The sequence below is a fragment of the Gracilinanus agilis genome, chromosome 1, assembly GCF_016433145.1.
Source record: "Gracilinanus agilis isolate LMUSP501 chromosome 1, AgileGrace, whole genome shotgun sequence".
Lineage (NCBI taxonomy): Eukaryota > Metazoa > Chordata > Mammalia > Didelphimorphia > Didelphidae > Gracilinanus > Gracilinanus agilis.
Genome location: NC_058130.1, coordinates 103,064,874 through 103,079,191, shown reverse-complemented (window position 1 = coordinate 103,079,191; position 14,318 = coordinate 103,064,874).

Here is a 14,318-nt window from a genome sequence, read left to right as displayed (position 1 = left end):
GAGAATTATCTTTTTTTACAATTTCCTAAAATCAACCTAGCCTATTTTTTTTCTTCCTGGTCAATTATGGAGCTCAGTTTTAGTACATAGAGTATTTTAGACTAAAGAGTAAACTCATATCTCCTGAATATTGGATGTACTTTTTCTTCTTCGTCAAATGTTCATTACATGTGAGTAGATCTCTTATGGAGTTTGAAATAAGTTCTCTCTTACAGTTCTGACAGTGCCATATTTTGATGTGGACACATTTGTATCTTGCCCACATTATATTCAGCCATTGCTGTTCCACAGACACTACTACTAACCTGGATATATATAGGAAGTCCAAATGTTCTGAGCTTTCAAAATTCACAAAGTCATCCTCTATCAAAGATGGGGCAGAGTGCCTTTTTCAAAAGATTGGTCAAATGTTTCTCTCTCAAGGACTTAGCTAGAACTGTTCCACATAGTGACTAGCTTGACTTTGGAATCACCTTATTGTTTTTATCAAAGTGACTGGTTCTCCTCAACCAATAATGAGAATTTTCATGCATAGTGTTATCTGCTTTCATTGAATCAGAACTACTTTAAACATTTAACTGATAAATATCTAATCCTTCTTTACAACTAGTTTATAACTTTGATTAATAGAATGTATAATTAATCAAAAAGTTATTCTCACTTGATAAAGGTACTAAGACACTGAACATTCTGATAGCTACAATTTTAATTTGACTTGAATAATGGGGATACCCTTATTACATACATTGATGTATGCATGACAGGTACCTTGTTGGAAAGTCTTGAAGAGAGAATTTTGTTCTAAAAATCAAGGTTTTTTAATATTCAACAAATCAATAAGCACAATGTCTTATATTCTCCACATATTTCTGCCAATTTGATTTTATTATGGGATAGCACTTACAGAAACATTCTCCTTTGTGATATCCTCGCAAAGGATACTCTATTTAATTCAAGAAACATTTATTAAACATCTACTACATACCAGATACTGTGCTAAGAACTAGGGATACAAATGAGAGGGAAAAAAGAAAGTTCTAGCTTTCAAGAAGCTTATAATCTAATAGTAGGAGACAACATATGAGGAAGCTGGGTAAAAAAGAGGAAGAGACACTGAGGATTATCCAATGTGAAAACATATTGTTACATGCTGATGGAGAATGGACTTGCCAGGAAGATTGTGATCCCCTTATAAAGAAGACTTTCAGAAGCGTTTAGTGCTTCCCCCTCCAGTCTTCTGATTGGAAGAGAGAGGCAAATAAATAAATATACATATATGAATCATGTTAGTTGTTGGAAACAAGTTCAATTAACTGAGCAAGAATATAAAGGAATCTTGATGGTTTTACAAGAATTTTCTTGGAATTTCTAGAGCCCAGAATATTATGAAATAGAAAATAAATACCAAAGAAAGATTATATCGACAACAAAATATTTTCTTTTATTTAAGGGTCTTTTTATTTTGGACTTATTTGTCTATTGGTATTAGTTTTTTAAGATTTAAATTAATAACTCCAGGTTCTTATTTTCCATAGAGTTTATTAATAATCACTTGAAAGAAAGAAAACAAATACATAGATGTTTAAATTCCATTTTCTAACCTAAGTCTGACCACATGTTGATCCTCCCACACTGTTCTCCATCCATGCTGCATTCAGGGAAGTAGAGATTCCAATTCTGTTGGCTTCCAGACAAAGATAAAAGAATTTTTTTGAGATGGAAAATGATGAGAATAACTGAAAAAAGGAGTAGGCATGTGCTGTGCTACAAGAAAGTATAATATATGAATATCTGTTTTGGTTTTATGATGTAGAAATTAGAGGATACTTACTTGCATGGTATTCATCCTTTTACCAAAAGAATCACTATACAATTCACAAATGTGAGCATAACAAATAATCTGCAAGGCTCAGACCCAAGAAACAAAATGGGAATTCTCTTAGAACCACCAGCCCAAGCAGAAACCAGAAGTAAAATAATGAGGTCAGGAACCCTTGCTTATAGAAGATCCAACAATTCTATCACTCAGAAAAAGCAGATCTATCTAGATGGCTGGTAATATCCGAATCCAATAGAATTCTATTGGAACTCCAGGTGATTGGAGGTATCTGATTCAATAGCATTCTTCTAGAATTCCAAAACTCAAGCGATGGTATTATTGTCAGACCCAAATTGATAGCATTCTAATAGAATTCCAAAAGTTAACCCATGGTATTATTGTCAGACCCAAATTTAATTTAGAAATTTGAAGAACTAAGAGCAGAATAGCTGTGATCAGACTTTCCACTGACTCAGACCAGTAGGAATCCCTGAAATCTTGGAGGACTCCTTCCCAAATGAAAACCTCAAAGTAAAATGCAATTTGAGCACAAGTGGAAATATATTTATTGGAACAGATGAACGAAGAATGTTTTAAAATATATATAAAATTTGGAAAAAAGAAAGCTATGAAAGAATTGGAAAAAGAATTAATAGATTGTAATATATAGGTACAACTCTTTATGTAAGGAACAAACACTTTCAAAATTAAAATGAATCAAATAGAAGATAATGACCCCATTAGAAAAACAATAAAAGGGTCAAATTAATGAAAAAAGAAGAAACTATACAGTATCTGATCATGGTAAAAATAACTATTCTAGGAAATAGATAAAAGTAGGACATATTAAGAATATGTGTCTTACCTGAATGAAGCTACAATAAAAAGAAGCCTATGCAAAATATTTCAAGAAATCATAAAAGGAAACTGACTAGATCATTTAGAACCAGAAGGCAAAGTAGATATAGAAAGAATCCACTGGTCATCTCTTAAAAGAAACTCTGAAATTAAAACTCCCCAAAATATTATAGCCAAAATCAGATATTCTAAGGGGAAAAATAACCAAATAATAAACAAACAAGCAATTATATTGTAAGTGCCAAAAAGAATTGAAGAACTGAAAAGCCATAGTCAGAATAAAATGAAACTTTGCATCTATTATAGTAAACAGAGAGTTTAGAATATGATATTCCAGAAAGCAAAAAGATGTAGGCTTACAAACGGGAAAATCTATCCAACAAAATTGTCTATAATCCAACAATGGGGGAGGAAAAAAATAGCTTTATTGAACTAGTAGAATTCTATACATTCCTGATGAAAAAGTTAAAGCTGTGTGGAAAATTTGAAAAATAATAAATGGAGTTGAAAGAAACAAACAAACCAAAAAGTAACTATGAATGAATAATAATAGAGGACTAGAAATTTTAATTTTTATGTCATCATGAAGTGATTTATGTCCATCTCTGTCTATCTGTTTATTCTGAGTGTGTGTGTATGTGTATTGGCATTCAAAACTCTTTAAACGTAGATGTTTCCTAACTTTCCAGTTTTCTTACACTTTATTCCCAGCTATGTAGTCTTTGATCTACTGAAACTCTGATCCTTGTTTCACAACAAACAAGATATTCTATCTCTTGACTGCTGCCATTTTCTTTTATCTCTCCATACTTCATTCCCTTTTCATTTTGTCCTCTTGATTTCCCTGACTTCTTTTAATTCTCATATTATGCAGGAAGCCTTTCCCAACTTTTATTTTTCTAGTATCTTTTCTCTCTTATTTCCCATTTATACTGTGTATCAGTCATATGCACATATGTATTTGCTTGTATTATCCATCATTACATTGTAAATCTCCTTTAAGGGAAGACATATCTTTTTCTTTTTTCTATATTCCCAACACTTTTTTTTAAGCCCTTACCTTCCATCTTGGAGTCAATACTGTGTATTGGCTCCAAGGCAGAAGAGTGGTAAGGGTTAGGCAATGGGGGTCAAATGACTTGCCCATGGTCATATTCCCAACACTTTAGCAGAGTGTCTGAGATGTAATAAAACCTTAATAAAATTACTATTTTAGATGTACAAATGACAGAGTTCTGGGGGCAGAACCAAAATGGTGGAATAATTCTCAGCAACTCTGTGCCACCCTGAGAATCCTCTCCTACTAAGATTAAAAGATCACCACAAAATGAACACAGGAGTGAAAGAACTAACAAGGAGACATTGAAACAACTTTATAGAAAAGAAAAAAAACCCCAAAAGGTAGGCAACAAACATCTGGAGCACTGGGGTAAGAGGAGAGCAGAGCCAGTAAGAAGGGAAAAGCAAGCCTAATTCCTCTAAACATCCTTTGGAAAAACAAACAGACAGTGGTAGATGCAAAGAGAAGCAAAAGTATCCAAGAATAGGATGGAAATTAATCATTAATACTTATTACTGTTAATATATTAATAATAGCTTACATTGATATAGTACTTACTATGTCCCAGGCACTGTGCTAAGCACTTTGCAATTGTTATCTAATTTAATCACTACAAAACCCTGGGAGGTAGGCTTTATTGTTATTCCTCATTTTACAGATGAGGAAATTCAGGCAAACAGAAATTAAGTGATTTGACCAATGCCACACAGCAAATAAATGTCTATGTTTGGATTTGAAATCAGATCTTCCTTACGCCAGACACAGTGCTCTATCCATTATACCACTTAGATGCTTTTTTGAATTAATAAAAATAAATGTAGAAAAATTAATTTAATGGGAAAATGCAGCAATTTTCTCTAAAATTCTCATTTCTTAGTTTCATGGGAAACTGATAAAACTTATAATAAGAGCTATTCTACAGTGGATAAATGGTCAAAGATTATAAACAGAGTTTTCGGAGGAAATCATTGCTTAGTGTAAGAAGGGGAATTTAGATATTTATTTAAGGTATGGTCACCAGGAATCAATTGGATTAGCTTGATTCCATGTTTAAAAATAGACCCAAATCCGGATGCCTTTTTTAGAAGTTTATTTACAATTAGGAAGGTTGAAGGTAAGGAAATAGAGGGAGAGAAACTCTGGTGTGGGAGGATTTAAAGGTTAATTAAGCAAGGCTACTAACTGCAAGGCCTTTGACAATTAGAGAGGCAAAGAAGCCTCCTTGATAGTAGAGACTCTAGAAATACCAAGGGAGGTGAAAGGAAGTCAGCTTAACTTACCCACATGACAATTCAGAGGGAAGCTGTCGGAGGTCTCAGCAGAGATCCTTCAACACAAAGTTCAAAGCACCAATTGCCTCCACAGGAAGTTACTATTATATTTAAAAGGTAGCATCTTTTCATAAATTCCTCCATCCACCTCTAATTTCAAGTGGATAAATGGCAGCTTCAACACTGTTTTGGACTGCCCAAAGGGCAGTCCCTTGTTCTTGATTTGTTACTTATTGTCACTTGTGGGTAACTCATCTCCCCTCCCCACTAAGGGAGGTGGGATGACATTATCTCTGATGGCTAGAGTCTAACTATGAATGGGGATGAGCTAATTCCATTTACACATTAGCAAACAGTAATATGCCATTATTCATATACAATTTTTTCAACAATTTCCCCATTTCTAGACACACATTTCATGTCTAACTTTTAATTAAAGATATAGTGTTGCTATGAATAGGTTTTTTAGGAGATGGTAGCCAATTTTTTTTCCTGCTACCATGAAAATCATTGAAGTAAAAATCCAATATTGTATTCAGATGTCTAAAGTAAATAGAATGAATGAATTAATAACTTTATATACATATATATATGTATATGTATAATCTGCAACTGAGACAAAGAAAGCAGGAGTAGCAATCATGGTCCCAGACAAAGTTAAAGAAGAAATAGATCTCAACCATAATTTTAAGCATTTTTTTCCCTTGACAGTTGTTGGCTGTGTGTATTCTTTGGAAAATTGTCTTTTGATAGCTTGTTTATGGGGACATGGTTCTTGATCTTTAGATTTTAAAAACCAATATCTCATTAAATATTTATTATGGATATTTCCCAATATGCATATTTTCTTTTAATTCCTTTTGCAATTATTTTAGTAACTTAAAATATTCCATATGATAGAAACTTTATTTTTGCCTTTTATAATCTGTTTATCCTATCTTCTTACACATTCTTCCCACATTGGAGTGGCAGAAAGTTACTAAAGGAAATACGGCTCACTGAAGGAGAAAATTTTCTTGACTCATTACTTGTAAATCCTTTTTAATATTTTCTCTTTTACATGATAAACATATTCCACTATCCCCATGCTTTAAGCTTAGTTATATGGAAGCTAACACTCCTTTAAGGGCATGATAGAAATTATATTCTGAGGCTACTAGGATTCCTCACCTTCTTCATTACTTTCAATATTTCCATTTCCTTTTCATTTCTCTTTTTAAAATAATCTACAAATGTGTTGCTTCATATCCCATCTTCATATGGCTGATCCTACATGTGATCAATTAAATCTTTTCTCAAGCATAACTGACTTACTATCAAAAATAGTTTCATAAGCTTTTATTTTGACTCTGTTCTCTCATCTTAGAAATACTCTGGTGACTGCTTATTGACAAAATAACCACTTGATGTACATATGTTCTATTAGCCAGTTTCCTATAAGTGTCATGTTCACAGCTTTATGTCTTCACAGAATAATGGATAAGATCACAGAATAAACTGAATGTGTCCCATTAAGATATTTTCCATTCCCTGTGATTCTTCTGAAGAACTAATACTCAGGAAAACTACAACAACAAAATTAAAATCTAGTTCAGTGTGAGCAGCTGGGTAGCTCAGTGGATTGAGAGCCAGGCCTAGAGATGGGAGGTCCTAGGTTCAAATCTGGCCTCAAACACTTCCCAGCTGTGTGAACCTTGGCAAGTCACTTGACCCCCATTACCTTCCCTTACCACTCTTCTGCCTTGGAGCCAATACACAGTATTGACTCCAAGACGGAAGGTAAGGGTTTAAAAAAATATCTACTTCAGCAAGCATTTATTAAGCACTTAAAATATTCAAGGCAAGAAACTGAGGTCATTATTCTTTGATTCATAAACTTAAGAACTTTTTTTAAGCTGGAGAGGCTATTTGCTATCATATGAAGTAACCTTCTTTGTTGTTGTGTGTTTTTTTTTTTAATAGATTGATGAAACCAAGATCTTACCTGGAAGGAAAAACTCATTTAACAAGATTTTACCACTTGTGAGTGACTAGAACCCAGGTCTTCATTCTCCATTGTTCTTTCTCATTCAACCTGTTCATTGGGAGGATTTTTCTTTTTGACAGAACTAAGTTTTTGTTATTTTGTGTTATTTTTTCATTGAAATGTTGAATTCTATCTTTGTTATCTGACATTGAGCAGATCCAGAAATTGTATCTGAATACTAATAAAGCAAAGAAAATAAATAAGTTCTACAGAAATATACCTTGCTAGTGTTATTAATACAAAACTTATTTGCTATGTAAAATGTAACAAGATTCTGTAATAACAGCCATCTCCCTGTCAAAGATCTCTTCTTCCAAAACCCATTTGTTGCAGCTTATTTATCTCTTTACCTCTAGGAGTTACAGTGCTAACAAAAATCATTCATCTTTCCTTTGTCTCCTCACTTACACATCATGTTCTCTGTCTTGAAAATACAAACAGTAATAACTATAACCGGTCATAATGCAGATATTTATTCAGGTACAGTGTAACTACCACATCTCAACATAAATAGGAATGTTAAATACCTATTTAAAGTATAATAAATTGTTTTCTAAATTTCAAGGAGGAAAGAAACATCCTGCCTCATATCTAAAATGAGTGATACATTCTGTTTTTAGCCATTTTTTAAAAATTCCATACAGTTGAATAAAATGTTTTGTGTTATTAGATTTGGTGGGACAATGATTTATTCTCTGCCACAGGATATAAGATAAACAAAGCTATTATAATGCTAATAAGTATCTATTTAAATTTCATCACAATCATATTGCTCTATTTTTATATCTACAAATCTTTTTTTATGAACAGAAGACATTGTCATAAAATTCTAGAAATTTTTCACTAAAGCTTTTCATTTTTCAATGGAAAAAAATCATTCAGAAAGTAAGATCCAAATGATTGTTCATGGTTATTTTTAAATGGAAATTATTCATTCTCTGTCTAGACTATCAAAGCCAGGAAGATTTTACAAAAACCTACATGGGTTGTTGTTGTTGTTGTTTTTCTCACAATAGCAAAGGAGAATGCAAAACACCCATTCTCATAGATCTCAATGCATTAATTCAATTGTTTTTCATTCAATTTTCTTTAGTTAAATCCAAGAATGTTGTCCTATGGCTCAGATTTAAGAAACCAAAACTTTTTATGAAGGAGAAAGTAGCTCTTAATTCTTTTAAATCTTTGTATTTTATATATGTTCAATTTCATAGAACTTCTCTTGAAAACTATTTTATAGTGACTTTCTATATTGTATTATATTGCTTTTGTTCCTTAATACATTGATTTATATATTGATTTCTGCAATAAAAGGAAGAGGTATTGCTGAACTTCCAGTTTTGGCATTGCTTATTGAAATGGTAGATGTAATAATCTATGTGAAATCAACCCATTGGAATATAATAAGTATTATCCTATGAAATGAAATACTGAAGAAATATAATATCTTTGGTGAAACCTGACCCCAATGAAAGATTAAAAATGGGATAATCCAGTTCATTTCTAGTTGGCAAAATGGCAAAGTAAGAAACACTTGAAATCCAGAAATGATCCTCCAAATGACTACAGAAGAACAAAAATGCCTCAAAATTAATACTGGAGTGGCAAAACCAACAGAAGAAGAGATGAAGCAGAACTCTGACCTAGAGAAATTTGGAGAGACAAAAAGAAGGATTCATCGCACTGGAATATAAAGAGAAAACCTGAATAACCCTCAGATAAACTTATAAGTGAAATAGCACAAAGGGCAAGGGAAAGAGTTCATCTAGTTAATCCCAATCCAAACAGGGTAAGAACAGAAACCAGTGGAATAAAGGACAAGCAACAGTGAGAGAAAACTGGCCCCACATAGTCTGGCCATAATAGAAGCCAAGTATGACTCAGTTCAACAAGGTCTAGCCTCAGCAGGATTAGGCAGAAACCAATTCAAATAAACTGAACTGAATAACTGCAAACCTCCACATAGCAAGCTAACCAAGCTGCCTCTTCAGATTGCTCAATCCCAGGAATAGAGCTAAGACAAAATCTAGGAAAATGAATAAAAGAAAGAGAAAACACCTGTTGTTAGGAAACCATTTCAACAAGAGAGATTACCAAAATATTAGACCAAAAGAGGAGTGCATTTCAAAATGAAAGCATGTGACGCCTCAAAGAAAAATGTGAAAAGATCTCAAATTCCAAATGAAGTTCTGGAAGAGCTTCATAAAAAGGATAGAAAAACAAATCATAGGAAATTTAGAAGAAAAACTAGAAAAAAGATAGAAAAAAATCAACAAATTGAACAAAACTTTACTGAAGAAAAGTTCCATAGAAAAGGAAATGCAATACCTCAAACAGGAAAATGACTCCCTTAAAAAGGAAGTACAAAACCTCAAAGAAGAAAATGGCCCCCCACCAAATTAGAATTTGACAAATGGAAACAAATGATTTCATGAGGCAGCAGGAAAAACAAGAAAACAAATTAAAAAATGAAAAAAAAAAGAAAATTTGAAATATCTTACTGGAAAAACAACTGATCTGCAGAATAGAATTAGGAGAGATAATCTACAAACAATTGGATTGCCTGAAAGCCATGACCAAAAAAAAAAAAAAGAACTCAGACAGCATATTGAAATAAATTATTAGGAAAAACTATCCTGATATTCTTTAACAATAGGGGAACATAGAAATTGATGGAGTCTATAAATCACCTCCTAAAAAAATCTCTAATTTAAAAATTCCAGGGCTATTATATCCAAATTCCAGAACTCCAAAGCCAAGGAGAAAATATTACTAGTATTCAGAAAAATATTGATATTATAGTACCACAATCAGAATTATAGAAGACCTAGTAGCTCATATTTTAAAGGTTTAGGAGGCATGAAACATGATATTCTGCAAGTCAAAAGATCTATGCCTACAACCAAAAATCGCCTGACCACTGAAACTTAACATAATACTCTATTGGAAAAAAGGGGAAGAAATGGCTATTTATGAAACAGAGGATTCTAGACATTCCTGATGAAATTATCAGAGCTCAGAAGAAAATTAGATGATCAAATTTAACACTCAAGGAAAGCATAAAGACAAGAACAGAAAAATCTCAAAGGAATCTGTGGGGTTAAACTAATCATATCAATATATGGGGAGGTTCTAGGATACTTGAGATTTCAATAGTACAAGAGATACTTAGAGTACTTAATATACTTAAAATAATAAAAGGAAACAATGGGATTACACTGACTATATTTATTATACTTAACTAAGAAACCTAAAGTACTTAGGATACTTAAGGTACTTAAGATACTTAAGAACTACATCAATATTAGGGTAATTATAAAGCATAGTTTGAGAACAAATTACTGAGAAGTAATTTGAATATGATGTCATTATATTAAAAAATCAAGAGATAATAAAGAATAATACACTGGGGAAGGAGAAAAGGAGAAAATATTGGGGGAAATAATATCATATGAGGAGGCATTTAATAATAAAATGGAAAGGAAGATGGGATGGTGGTATGAAATGCTTGAACCTTACTCTCATCAGAATTGGTACAGATTTGGAATAATAAGAAATGTAATACCTTATGAAATACAATATGAATCTGTGAGGAATTCCTTGGATTGGCTGTTATGAAGATAGAATTAACTCTCTTCTTGTCTATTTTTAGCTAATCAAATCAAGAACTTAAAGTACCCCTACTTAGTACCCCCACTTAACTATTAGATAAGACAGCTCACAAGTCACTTACTAGTTCATACCCCCAAAGGCCACAAGTACTGTGCCCCCTTGGGCAATGCTAGGCAAATTTTAAAAATGCAATTGGTTTCTGTAAAGAGGAGGAGAGACAGGAAATGACATGGAAAAAGGGATATAAAAAGAGACCAACATGGTCTGGGAGACCATTTCCTTCCTTAGATTTTGGAGAGACTGGTTCCTTTACTCTCTTTGCTTCCTTGGCTTGTGGAAAGACTGGTTCCAGAGATTCCTTCCTCCACTTGTGGAGATATTCTTTCCTTGGATTCTATGATGACTGGCTGGAGACTACTAGACTTTCATGCAGAGATCAGGACTTGAGGAAACCCTTGCTGAGCTGGACTTCACTGGAGAAGGTCTTAGGGCTGGCTGGTAGTCTTGTTATGGCTCTGTCTCTTTTCTACATTTCCCAATTTCACTTTTTCTACCTTGTAAATAAAAGCTGCTAACAACTAACATTTTGACTTAGGGGGCTAATATTTTATAAACGATGACCACTTTTTAAACTCTCATATTGAGTCAAAACTTAAATCTTACACTGTTTAAAAAAGTTTATTGGTCAAAAAGAAATTCAATATGTTTAAGTGACTTGATCAGGTATTATGTTCACATAAATGTAGTCACAGAGATTTTTTTTATTTCAATTTAGAGACTAGATTTATAGCAATGAAGAGAAACAGTACATATAAAGGTTAAAAGCTGCTAATTCTAAGTGTGTGAATGAGTGTGTGAGTGTGTGAGTGTGTGTCTGTGTGTCTGCGTGTCTGTATGAGGGAGAGTGGTATAAAGGGAGAAAGAGACAGACTTGCACAGAAAAAATCAGGGCTAGTGGGATAAAATAATGGTATGATAACTTTACCTTTCTCCTTGACCTCTCCTTATCCCAAAACAAAACAAAGCACTTGACCTTGACCACTAACTTAACTAGGTCTCTCTACTCCTACACAATTAAAGCTTTGGGCATAAGAACAAGGAGAGAAAAAAGAAAGTAATAGTAAATGAACAGTGAAATAAAAGAATGAATAATGACTAAAAGATAAAAGTATTTCATTTTAAATGGGAGAAGAATAATTCTAAGAAATCTGCATCCTTCTAACAAAGTGTTACATAAATGTTCTTCTTTCAATGGTATAGTATAAAGTTCAATTTGACCTGCTTATCATCTAGAAAAATCACCTCATTCTGCAAATGAGGAAAGACTGACAGAAAATTAAAGACATGTTCCTTAGTAACAGATAGTAAGTGGGAAAAACAGGATATAACACCAAATTCAATGACTACAAATCCAATATTCTTTCCACTTCATGACAATAATAAAAAATTAGTCTAAAATCATTTTCTTTAATTAATTAGCTAATGATAAAATATTTCAGGAACATATTTATGGACTAGCAATGCTAGTTAATGTGTAGTACTGCCTAATCAACTTTCTTTAATTCATAACTCTTTTCCACTTAAAGGTTTACAAAGGAAAGAAAAGAAAATATCAAAGCAAGTAATGAAAAAATACATTGCCAGTGTGATCTGAAGCAGATGTCACTACTTGCTGTCTACCCTTTCAATCTTCTTCCTCTGAGAAAAGCAGTCAACCATTAATGGGAATAGAGAGAAAAAAATAGCAATCAACAAAGAGGGAAAGAGAAGCCAGAAGTCATGATAGTATTCTAAAACTTCAGAAGTTTGATTCAAGGGTTTGATACACTGAAGCACTTAATATGCAGGAAAATGCTTTCAAAAGTTAGGACAAACTTTGAAGTGACAAATAAATTGCATGCCCACTTTGCTGTCAGCATTTATCAAGTGAGACCACTTCAATTTAAGATACATTTAAAGTTTTAGCTTTCCAATTCCAAATGGAAACAAGATATTTCTTGATTATTTTTCTTTTACTTTTTTCTCATTTTTTTCTGATTTATTTCTCATCTCTCCATTCCTTTCCCCTTATCTCCTTTCCTTTCCTCTTATTTCCCTTGCCCACCTCTGTTGTTTCTTCATCTCTGTGTCTCTGTTTCTATCTTTCTATTTGTCTGTATTGTCTGTCTGTCTGTTTCTCTCTCTCTCACACACACACAAGTACAAACATGCATACACAAATCTTCTGGGACAAGTAGGATCAAGCTTAAAATGCAATGGCATTGAGACACATATACAGACCCCAGTGATATGAGGAGTACTTCCACAACTTCTGGCACTAAATCATTTTCTCCATTCATGGAGTCCTCATGAGATTTTCTTAGATGAATCTCATTATGCATTGACAATCTAATTGGATTGGAGTATCCAGTGCTTTGACAATTCTATAGTCTGTTCTTTTTGAAGAGTCACCAAAGATTTTACTCCCTAGATAATCTATTGTTTGGGAGTTATTATTTTTCTTTTTCTTATCTCTAGGCATTGACTCTGCCTTTGGGCACTCCTGCTCTATTAACAACTAAAATCACTGCCATGTAGGTCCTGTAAAACTTTAAATAAATAAAATTTATCTTTGCCTTTCAAAAGTTACGAGATTCTTTAGGCTTCCATATTGAAATATAATTCAAAAATCAAGAAGGAATAAGTACCATAGATGAGTTAGAGAGGAGGTCTTCCCCCATCTACCTCTCCGGTGCAACTCTTTTATTGCCTCCTTTTAGCCATAGTGGAAAACAATCTGATGAAGGGTTAGGACTTCCCTTTCCCATACTTACTCAAGTCTATCTCAGCAACAATTGAGTCATCAATTATTCATTCCACAACCAAATAAAATACTTTCATTATAAAACAATAAAAGCCATTTAGGCATCTGTCATGAAACACCAATAAATCATAAGTTTCCAAATGGTACCTTCAACTGGAAACATTTGGGAAATATTTATATTATATATTCATATAATATATTTATAAACATTTATATATTTATTATAAACATATAAATATAAATATTTATAAACCCTTAGAGCCCTATGGAGAGATACACTAAAAGATTTTTAAGGGAGAACAGAATTCTACATGATCAAGAGTTGCATTATCACTTTGAGGCATGTATAATTTTAATTTTTTTAAATTACATGTTGATAGAGTTTTTAATAATAACTTTTCTGACATTTTGTGACTCATGTCTCTGCCTTCTTCCTAACCCCCTACCTCTCTTATATGGCATGTAATATGATATAGGCTGTACATATGTTTTTATGCAATATTTATATTAATGCATTCGTGTTGTGAAACAAATCACATATTGCTAACAGTAGAGAAAAATTCATTGAGGAAATAAAGTGAAGAATTGTTTGCTTCACTCTTCATTCAGACCTCATTACTTCTTTCTATAAAGAATAGCTTTTCCATCATGAGTCCCTGGGAATTGTCCTGGATCTTTGCATTGTTGATAATAATGAAGTCATTCACAGATGATAGTCATAGGATATCATTGTTACTGTGCACAACATTCTCCTGGCTCTGTTCATTTCACTTTGTAACATTTCACATGTCTTTGCAGGTTTTTTGTTTTGTTTTGTTTTGTTCTTTTTTTGTTCTTGTCATCTTGTCCCTCATTTCTTATAGCACAATAGT